Raw genomic sequence first — 9,143 nt, 5'->3', positions numbered from 1 at the left:
AAATAGCAAGAGTAAAGGCATGGAATGATGAAGAAATATTTGGGGAACAGTGATGTCTCCCATTTTACTAGAGCATAGATTTGTGAAAGAGAATAGTGGGAGATTAGACTGGAAAGACAGTTTGGGACTAAGTCATGCTGGTGCCAAATACTAGGCTAAGGAGTTTGGTTTTATTCCTTTAATCTCATCTTGATGATCCTCCCTACCACTTTACTGAAAAGATTGAGCCCATCTGAGAGGAACTTCTCCACCCTCAAATCCTCTCCTGTGTCCTCACTCATCTTCTCCTCTACATCCACAGAGTAAGAAGTGAGTCTCCTCCTTGCCAAAGACGAACCCCATTGTACCCTCAATCCCATTCTCTTTTCTCTTTTCTGTGACCTTACTCCATCAATCATCTTCGGTCTAATGTACCTTACATCTTTCCCTCTCTTTTGGATCCTTTCCCATCATCATTAATGATGTCCTTTTCTGGAAACTCTTCCCATGTTGATATCCTGGAGTGTCTTCCCTGATAAATGGTTTTCCAGTTTTCTCAGTAGTTTTTTTTTAATAGGAAACTCTTAGAACTAATAGTATCTTAACACTTTTGATGATTGCCTTGCTTTTCATCTATATTTATGATTTCGTAGGTATGGGGGACTCTGAGGCAATTCCATCCACCAATGCAGGTTGTCACCTTCTCTGCAACTCATTGTCTTAGAGAGTTGCTTGGGTTACTAAGAGGTTAAATGGCTTGTCCAAGGTCACATAGCCAGCATGTGCCAGAAAAGGGAATTGAATTTAGATCCTTCTAGTCAGTCAACAAACATTTATTGAGTGTCTTTTATATGCCAGGCATTGTGCTAAGTATTGGGGATATAAATACTAGCAAAAAAACCCCCAAAACCAAAAACCAGTGCCTGCCCTCAAGGAGTTTATGATCTAACGGGGGAAGACAATGCACAAAAAGAAGATGAAAAGGAGAGGGAAAAAGGCAGAGAAGTAATGTATGTGTGGGGAGGAGGGATGAAGTCTAAAGAAATCCAAAATCAGTGTACGTGGTAGGAGATGGGGACAAGACTGCTCTGAGCTCCTTTCTTAAATATAAGCATGCATCTTGTGACCCTCCCCTCCAGTCAAAGAGTCCAATCAGAGGGCAGAGGGTTCAGATAAGATGCGAATGTCCAGGAAGATTCAGTCTTGTAGGATAATGAAATTTCCTAATAATGAGTTTCCTGGGGAAGGAAGACATAATGGGGGAGGGGGACAGGCCAAAGAAGTCCAAAAGCAGTATAGTTGGTCCAACTTGGCTCTCTGTCTGCTATTCTGTGTTGCCTTTGCTTAATAATATGGTTTGAGATCTGACAGTACTAGGCCTTCTTTCTAACTATTTTCATGATTTCCCTTAAAATTCTTGACCTTTGATTCCTCCAGATGGATTCTGTAATTATTTTGTCTAGTTTTATAAAGTAACCCCTCAGTAGTATAATTTGTTGGGAACTAAATCTGCAAATTAATTTCATAACTTTGTCATTTTTAATCACATTGACATGGCCTAACCATGAACACTGAAGGTCCTTCCAGTTATTTATCCTTTAAAAATGTTTTTTTCTATACTGTTTTATGCTGGGCAGCTAGATGGCACAGTGGATAGAGTGCCAAATCTGGAGTCAGGAAAACTCATCTTCCTGAGCTGAAACTGGCCTAAGGCACTGACTGGCTGTGTGACTCTGGGCAAGTCACTTACCCCTGTATGCCTCAGTTCCTCATCTGTAAAATGAGCTGGAATAGGAAATGGCAAAGAACTCCAGTATCTTTGCTAAGAAAACCCCAAATGGGATGATGTCAGACATGATTGAAAAATGACAGAACAATATAGTGTTTTATAGTTGTACTTTTAAAATTTCTGAATATGTCTTGGTAGGTTAACTCCCAGATATTTTATGTATTTAAGTTATTTTGGATGGAATATATTTCCTCCTACTTTAAAAAAAAAAGAAATGTGCAAAAAAAGCTTTGAGAAAAAGAAAAGGTAGAAAGGCAATGAAATCAGCAACCTACAGCTGGCCTGTTATCTATAGTTATATCCTTCTCTGTGTGTGTGTGTGCGTGTCTCTCTCTCTCTCTCTGTCTCTGTCTGTCTGTCTGTCTCTCTTCCTCTTCCTTCTCCTCCTCTTCTCTCTCAAATTCTTACTTCTTTTCTTAAATCCCAAGTCTGTTGTTTTTTAATAGTAGATATCTCATGAATTCCTTCAATTTTTCTTTCTTTTAATGTCTCTCTGTTATTTCTTATTGTATCATTACATTTTTGAGTTTTTTTTCATCTGTTTTTCAGAGTGTTTTCACAGGTAATGTTTTTCAGCTAGGCTCTTTATTCTCTTTACAAGCCCCCCCTCCTTCTTACCCCCCAAGAGCATTGTCTATCTCTTCCTTAAAAGCAATGTAGTATGGTATAACGGATAGATATAATGAATTAGGGTCAAGAAGACCTGGGTTCAAGGCCTACCTTTGATACATACTGGTTTGGTGATGCTGGACAAATCATTTAGCCTCTCCATGCTCCAGTGAATTCTCTAAGAGTAAAAGGTACAGGAAGTTACTAATCTTCATTGGTATATGATATAAAGTTTCCTGCTCCTCCCTCTCCCCCCCCCTTATCCTAGATGCATTAATTTTATTAGTTGCAAACACTTTTTAATTTCATGTAATTAAAATGATTTCTTTTATATTTTGTAATTGCCTCTGTCCTCTGTTTGGTTAAGAGTTTATGCCTTATTCATAGCTTTGAAAGAAATATGATCTGTATCCCTTCTAATTATTTTAATGGAGTGATCTTTAATATTCAGGTCACATATCTATTTTGAATTTCTAGTAGAAAATGGTGTAAGATGTTGATGAAAGCCCAATATCTGTTAGACTGCTTTCCAGTTTCTCCAGCATTTCTTATCAAATAAGGAGTTCGTTTTGAGTTAGTTCATGTTGGCAGGTTTATTAAACACCAAGTTACTGAGTTTAATTATTTGTGATTTTTGATTCTCCTCTGGTCTGTTCTATTGATCTACTTTTTTTTTCCATTTTTACAGATCTTCTGTAGTTAAAAGAAAAAAGAAAACAACTTTTATTTTTTTTTTAGTAAGGCAATGGGGGTTAAGTGACTTGCCCAAAGTCACACAGCTAGGAAGTACTATGTGTCTGATGCTGTATTTGAACTCAGGTCCTCGTGACTTCAGGGCCAGTGCTCTATCCACTGCACCACCTAGCTGCCCCAGAAAACAACATTTGAAGATCCCTCTGTTGTGGTTGTTGTTTTACCCCATATGCCTATCTTTCTCTTTTAAAAAAAGAATCTCTAGAGATTGGATAATTTATTTAATTATTTATCCTTTCCTTGATAGGTGTGCTTATTTGCCTTCCTTGTGTTCTGTTGTTTGGGGATGTTTGCAAGTAAAATATTCTGCTTGTGTCTGTTTTTATTTGCAGGCAGGACTCAAATGCCTCTCTTTTGGTGAGTATTTTTTGTTGATGATTAGGCTCAAATTTGCCATGTATGTTATTTTGTATCACATGTGATCTCTTTTGCTTTTCAGATATATTATTTCATTCCCATCTGTAGTTTCTAGTAAGTGTGGAATAGTCTTGTGTTATTCAAATTTCTTTTCCTTCATACTAGAAAGTTTTTCTCCTGGCTGCTTGAAGATTTTTTTTTTTGCTTGTCTTCAGTTTAACTAGTATTAACTAGTCTTGGAGTTTGAAGCAGAAGGTTCTTTTTGTTTTTCCTGGAAGCAATTTGTGGATTCTTTAAATTGTTTTTGTTTTGTTTTATGTATTAAGATGCTCTGGGCTGTTTTCTTGTATTATTTTTCGCATTACTATTTTCTGGTTTTTCAATTTGTCTCTTCTTGTAGGAGATCTATCATCCTTAAGCTGTCTCTGAGGATCTTGTCCTCAAGGTCAATGACTTTTACTTCTGTAGAAATCATGTATTCTTTTAATGTTATTACCTTTTGCTTCTCTTATTATAGACTGCCCTTCACTTCAGTATTTTTGTATCCTAAGTAAGTTATTCTCTATTTTACTTCTTTGGAGAAAATTGTCACTGTGTATTCAAGTTTTTCTTACTGTTAATTATTTCTGCTGCAAAAGCTATTTACATATTCTGGTATTTGTTTCCTTTCAACTTCTACTATGATTTTCATTTCTCTTTTGAATCATTTGGAATATCTTGTTTTTGTTCAATTCTCTCATATGATTCCGTGATGTTCTTTGGAATATCATGGTTCAATTTGCTCTGTCCTATAATATTTGTTAAGAGAGCTTTGTAACATTTTTGAGGATTTAGTACTTATCCTTGAGTCTATGTTTAGTATTTTTTATGTTGATTCATCTATTTTTTTTTGGTTTTTAACTGACTTTTTTTCTCTTAATGTCTTTAGTGTTTCATCTTTTTCTCATTATTTCCACTGTCACTCATTTTCTGACTCTTTTCTCTTTGATGGTAGATACACTGTCAGAATTGGACTACAAAGCTGCCCCAGCCTCTTCCTGTATCGGGGCTTTTATTTTCCAAGGCCTCGGTCCTTGCCCTAATTAGTTTCTGGAGAGACAGGACTAACCCTAATTGGTTTTAGTCTCTTTTCCTTCAGGGTTAGTATACCCACTCATACTGGCCCCCTGGCTCAGTTCTATCTCTGACTCTTGTTATTTCCTTCTCCAGCTAGACTTAGCAGCTTCTGCTACTTTCTGTAGGGATAGGGAAAAGGTAGGGTGGCATTTTTCTGGAGGAAAGGCATCCTCATGTGGATCTTAGGCACAAACCTGTGGGTTAGTTTTTATGTTTCTGCTGGGGCATGGAGGCTGGTGAGGAAGGGGTGCTAAGTGAGTGTTAATCATTAATGTTAAGAATAACAATATCAATAACTAGCATTTACGTAGCCTTTTAAAATTTGCAAAATATTTTGCAGACATTATCTCATTTTATCCTCACAAAAATCATGGGAGGTAGTTGCTATCATTATCCCTATTTTACAGATGGGGAAACTAAGGCAAATATAGGCTAAATGACTTGCTCAAATTTCTCACTTTTACCTCTAGTATAAAATACCAAATCCTCTATTTGGCTTTTAAAGCCCTTCATAACCTGGCCCTCTCCTGCCTTTGCAATCTTCTTATACCTTACTCTCCTCCATATACTCTGATCGAATGATGCTAGTCTCCTGGCTGCTTCTCTTTCAAAATATTCCATCTTCTGACTCCATGCATTTTCCACTGGGTGTCCCTTACTGCTATGATTCTCTTCCTCCTCATCTCTGCCTCCTGGCTTTCTTCAAGTCTCAGCTAAAATCCTACCTTCTACAAAAACCCTTTTTTGCTCTTCCCTAATGTTAGAGCTTTCCTTCCATTGCTAATCTCCTGTGTTTTATACATATACATACATATACATACATATACATATATATATACACACAAACACACATACATGCATATATATGTATGTATATATGTGTGTGTGCGCATGTGGGTGTATACATGTGTATACATATATATACACATATGTCTATCCATATATAAACATACATGTATATGTGTATGTATATATATATGTATATATATATTCTTGTTCATACATAGTTGCTTGCGTGTTATCTCCCCCATTAGACCATGAACTCTTTAAGACCAGGGACTGGTTTTTTTTCCTTTTTATCCTCAGTGCTTAGCACAATGCCTGACACATACTAAATGCCTAATAAATGCTTGTAGACTTGACTTATCCTGTCCTGTAGGTTCAGCTGTAATTGTTCTATATCTGGTACATAAGTTCTCTCTTGGGATTTTTTCTGAGAGTTAGTGAGAACTGAAAAAAAAATGCTAAACTTGTCATGCTTTTCATAATAATGTTTTTAAATGCATAAAATAAACTCCATAAGATTGCAAAGGAAATAAAAAGTTAGTGAATATAAGGTTATTATTATTATTGTTATTATTACCATCCAAGTTCATGGATCCCCTGAAATCTATACCATGGTATCCTTGGGGACTTGTGAGCCATGTGACCCAGAACTCTCCCTCATTTCTTTTACTAGGTCTTTCATTCACTTTTTAAAAAAATGTATTTAGTAGCTTATTTTTCCCCAGTTACATGTAAAAAACAATTTTAACATTGGTGTTTAAAACTTTGAGGTCCAAATTCTCTCCCTTCATCCCTCCCCACACCCTCTCATTGAGAAGCAATTTGATATAAGTTATACATGTATTGTCATGCAAAACATTTCCATAATAGTCATGTTGTGAAAGAAAACATAGACAAAAAAAACCCTCAAGAAAAATGAAGAAAGTAAACAAAGTATGCTTCAATCTGTATTCAGACACCATCATTTCTTTCTTTGGGGATGGATAGCATTTTTCATCATAACTCCTTCAGAGTTGTCTTGGATCATTGTATTGCTGAGAACAGCTAAATTATTCATAGCTGATCATCTTACAATATTGCTGTTACTTTGTACACAGTAAATTTCACTTTGCATCAGCTCATGTAAGTCTTTCCAGATTTTTCTGAGAGCATCCTGGTCATCATTTCTTATAGCATAATTGTATTCCACCATAATCACATGCCATAATTTGTTCAGCTATTCCCCAATGGATGGGCATCCCTTCAATTCCCAATTCTTTGCCACCAGAAAGGAGTTGCTATAAATATTTTTGTACATATGGTTCCTTTTCCTTTTATTTATTTATTTTTTATCTCTTTTGGGATACAGATCTAATAGTGGTATTGCTAGGTCAAAGGGTATGCATGGTTTTATAGCCCTTTGGGCATAGTTCCAAATTGCTCTACAGAATGGTTGAATTAGTTCACAACTCCACCAACAGTGTGTTAATGTCTCATTTTTCCCGCATCCCCTCCAACATTTGTCATTTTCCTTTTCTGTCTTATTAGCCAATCTAACAGGTATGAGGTAGTACCTCAGAATTGTTTTAATTTGCATTTCTCCAATCCATAGTGAGTTAGAGCATTTTTTTCATAGATAGGCTATGGATAACTTTGATTACTTCATCTGAAAACTGTTTGTGTCTTTTGATAATTTATCATTTGGGGAATGGCTTTTATTTTTATAAATTTGACTCAGTTCTCTTTATGTTTGAGAAATGAGGCCTTTATCAGAGAAATTTGCTTCAAATTTTTTTCAGTTACTATTGCTAACTGTATTTCCCTTCATCCTCCCCCAAGTTTATTCTATTCTCTCTCTCTTTTCAACCTGTCCCTCCTCAAAAGTGTTTTGCTTCTGACTACCCCCTCCCTCAATTTGTCCTCCCTTCTATCACTTTCCTTTCTCTTATCCCCTTCCCCTCCTACTTTCTTGTAGAGTAAGATAGATTTCTATACCCAGTTGAGTGTGTATGTTATTCCCTCTTTGAGCCAATTCTTATGAGAGTAAGGTTCGTTCACTCCCCCTCACTTCCCTCTTCTTCTTCTCCATTGTAAAAGCTTTTTCTTGCCTCTTTTATGTGAGATAATTTACCCTATTCTACCTCTCCCTTTCTCCTTTTTTATGAACAATTTTTATTGAAGATTTTCATCATCTTTGAAAATAAAACACTGATACTAATAAATTCAAAGGCATTAAATTAGTGTTATTGAGAATAAGGACCCAAATCTTTGAGTGTTTAAGAGAAATTACAGCAAAAACTCTATATTCTTTGTTCTTCCTTTCTTTGACTGAACTTAAGTAGAAAAGATTCATCATCTAGTTTGTGCTCAGGCCCTGCCTGGCTCACAGTTCATACAGAGAACCTATTTCTTGGATTAAGTAACTTCATTGTGGGACTTGAGATATAATGGTTTAGAACATTTTCTTAGCTTCTGCTGGGTTTGAAGTCCATGACTCTGTAGGGGAGTGAGGGCCATTGGAGGCAGGTGGATTGGCTTTGGATATGGGATCTGATAATACAATCCTGTTTCAATTTTTGCTATGCATTCATCTATACATTGTTTAATTAGTTCTGAATCCATAAGATTTTTGTTTTTCTGGAACAACATTCTGGCTTCATTTATAATGTACTGCTTTTCTCTGATGGTGTCTTCCATCTGCCCTCCTTGCAAACCTGAAAATCTTGCGGTATAGGTTGAGGACTTCTTGTCATGTTGCTGTCACTATCTCTTACACTTACACTGTGTCCATCACGCCAGCCCCACAATACAGAGAAAGAGAGGAGAGAGTGTTGGGAGTCCTGTGGAGCTGATGGAGACAGATGCCCTTTCTCCCTCTCCCAGTACATTCCTCTCTCATCCCTTAATTTTATTTTTTTAGGTATCATCTCTTCATATTCAACTCACACCCATGCCCTCTGTCAACTACCCTAATAATGAGAAAGTTCTTATGAGTTACAAATATCATCTTCCCATATAGGAATGTAAACAGTTTAACCTTATTAAGTCCCTTATAATTTCCCTTTCCTATTTACCTCTTGAGTCTTGCATTTGAAAGTCAAATTTTTTATTCAGCTCTGGTCTTTTAATCAAGAATGCTTGAAAGTCCTGTATCTCACTGAATGTCCATTTTTTTTCTCCTGAAGGATTGTACTCAGTTTTGCTGGGTAGGAGATTTTTGGTTGTAATCCTAGCTCCTTCGCCCTCTGGAATATCATATTCCCAGCTCTATGATTCTTTAATGAAGCAGCTGCTAAACCTTGTATTATCCTGGTTCCATGATCCTTGAATTGTTTCTTTCTGGCTGCTTGCAATATTTTCTCCTTGACCTGGGAACTCTGGAATTGGGCTATAATATTACCGGGAGTTTTCATTTTGAGATCTCTTTCACGAGGTGATTAGTGGATTCTTTTAATTTCTATTTTACTCTCTGGTTCTAGGATATCAGGGCAGTTTTCCTTGATAATTACTTAAAAGATGATGTCTAGGCTCTTTTTTTTTTAACATGGCTTTCAGGTAGTCCAATAATTTTCACATTATCTCTCTTGGATCTATTTTCCAGGTCAGTTATTTTTCCAATGAGATATTTCAGATTGTCTTCTGTTTTTTCATTCTTTTGGTTTTGTATTATAATGTCTTTATTTCTCATAAAGTCATTAGCTTCCATTTGCTCAATTATAATTTTTAAGGAATTATTTTCTTCAGTGAGATTTTGTACCTCCTTTTCCATTTTGCC

At 36.2% G+C, this 9,143-nt stretch overlaps 1 pseudogene; it reads right to left on the bottom strand.

Annotated features, from left to right (window-relative positions):
- Window positions 1–7,783: 7,783 nt before the first annotated feature.
- The window catches only part of LOC144455678 (LYR motif-containing protein 1 pseudogene), a 65,402-nt pseudogene continuing 64,042 nt past the window's right edge, over window positions 7,784–9,143 (bottom strand).

The sequence above is a fragment of the Phascolarctos cinereus genome, unplaced genomic scaffold (assembly GCF_003287225.1).
Source record: "Phascolarctos cinereus isolate Bilbo 61053 unplaced genomic scaffold, phaCin_HiC Scaffold_2;HRSCAF=192, whole genome shotgun sequence".
Taxonomy (NCBI): domain Eukaryota; kingdom Metazoa; phylum Chordata; class Mammalia; order Diprotodontia; family Phascolarctidae; genus Phascolarctos; species Phascolarctos cinereus.
The sequence above is the reverse complement of the archived record's forward strand: the minus strand, read 5'-3'. Positions and strand labels throughout refer to the sequence as shown.